The sequence below is a fragment of the Orycteropus afer genome, unplaced genomic scaffold (genome assembly GCF_000298275.1).
Source record: "Orycteropus afer afer isolate SDZICR_OR568_19922 unplaced genomic scaffold, OryAfe1.0 scaffold00037, whole genome shotgun sequence".
Taxonomy (NCBI): domain Eukaryota; kingdom Metazoa; phylum Chordata; class Mammalia; order Tubulidentata; family Orycteropodidae; genus Orycteropus; species Orycteropus afer.
This window is the reverse complement of record NW_006921624.1, coordinates 13,607,423-13,609,615: the sequence shown is the minus strand read 5'-3', so window position 1 is coordinate 13,609,615 and position 2,193 is coordinate 13,607,423.

Genomic DNA, 2,193 nt, shown 5'->3' with positions numbered 1-2,193 from the left:
GGGGTCTCTATGAGTCGGGTCCAACTCCATGGTACATTACAACAACAACATGTGGTGTATTCACATATGCCTTCCTATGGCCATATATGCATATACTTCTACCTGTATGACCACAAACATATGTTTTGGTTATTACTGTTGTTGCAAAATTGAATATGTTATAGCCTACACCATATAACATAAATACTGAAGCTGTTCCTTTTCCTTGTTTACATCTTAGTGTTTTCATTTACTTTGGTCAAGTTTGTGTGGACTTCACCTTTATTTGGTATTATCTTTCCCATCACCAAAAATAACAAGTATCTACTATCTAGGAAGTGATCCCCCTCCCTCCCTGGTAACCATCAAAGAATGTTTCTTTCTACGTATGTATCTGTTCCTAACTTTCTGTCATAGTGGGACCATACAATAGTTGTCCTTTTGTGATTGACTTATTTCACTCAGCGTAATGTCCTGCAGATTCATCCGTGTTATGTTTTGTGGACTCCTCATTGTTTCTTCTATTTGAGTGGTATTCCATTGTATGAACGTACCACAGTTTGTTTATCTGTTCATCCATTGATGGGCATGTAGGTTGTTTCCATCTTTTTGCTATTGTGAATGGTGCTTCAGTGGACATTAGGGTGTGTATGTCTATTGGTGTTACTGCTCTTGTATCTCTTGGACATATATCTAGGAGTGGGATTGCTGGATCACAAGGTTTTTCTATTTGTAGTTTTTTGAGGAAGTGCCATTCTGTTTTCCATAGTAATTGCATCATTTTACAGTCCCACCAGCAGTGGATAAGGGTTCCAATCTCCCTGCAGCCTTGCCAGCATTTGTTGTTTCCTGGGTTTTTTATTGTTAACATTTTTACAGAGGTGAGGTGGCAACTCATTGTCATTTTGATTTGCATCTCTCTAATGGCATTTGACTGCTAACCAGAAGGCTGACAGTTCAAACCCACCAGCCTCCCCTCAGAAGGAAAGATGGACAATCTACTTCTGTAGCAATACTACCTCGGAAACCCAAGGAGGGGTTGCTATGAGTTGGGCCCAACTGGACAGCAGTGCATTTGGTTTTTTTTGTAATGGCTGATGATCATGACTATCTTTTCATGCATTTGTTGGCCATCATAATGTTGTCTTGGTGAAGTGTCTATTCATGTCCTGTGCCCGTTTTTTGATTGGGTTGTATATCTTTTTGTCATTGAGTTGTTGGAGTTTTCTGTATATTTTAGAGATTAGACCCTTGTTAGATAGGTTTTGCTCCAGATTTTTCCCAGTCTGTGTGTTCTCTTTTTACCCTGTTAGTAAAGTCTTTTGATGAGCATAAATATTTCATTTTTAGGAGGTCCCTGTTATCTCAAGTATCTTCTGTTATTTGTGTATTATTATTTGTGTTTAATAGTCTTTTATGCTAAAAATTAGTTTCTGTAGATTTGTTCCGTTTTTATCTTCCAGTTTCAACTTTAACATTTAGGTATTTAATCCATTTGGAGTTAATTTTTGTGCATGATGTGAATTGGATCCTGCTTCATTTTCTGCTTGTGGATAACCTGTTTTGCCGACCCCTTTTGTTAAAGAGACCATTTCTTCCTCATTGACTGTACTTTGACCCTTTGTCAAAGATTGGTTGCACATGGATGGATGGATTACTTCTGGTTCTCAATTCTGTCCCATTGTTCGATGTGTCTGTCTGTCCTTGAACCATTCTAGGCTGTTTGGACTACCGTGGCCATCCAGTAAGTTTTGAGATCAGGAAGCGTGAGGCCTCCTACTTTTTGCTTTTCTTCTTCAGTAATTCTTTAGCTATTCAGGGCCTTGTTCCTTTTCAAATAAAGCTGGATATTAGTATTTCCATTTCAATAAAGAACATTGCTGGGACTAGGGTTGGGCCTAACTTCAAAAAACAAAATAAATGTTCAAATGTTTAAAGTAGTGTCAATAATAAGGCTCAGTCTTCATCTGTCAATGCTTTGGAAAACAGAAAAGTGGTGATTTTGAGGTCCTATAGTCATAAAAAGTGTGGCACTAAATTAAAGCATACTTTTTAAAAAAGAGGCTCCATCCGGCAGAAGGCAGGACAAGTAGGAAAACCTGCAGCTATCGTGTGGCCCACGAGGGGGCGGCCAAGAGTCATCAGTAAGGCGAAAGCAGCAAGAGCTCAAACTCCCACCCCCCTAGTGGCTGCAAATGACCAGTGAGCAGCTTC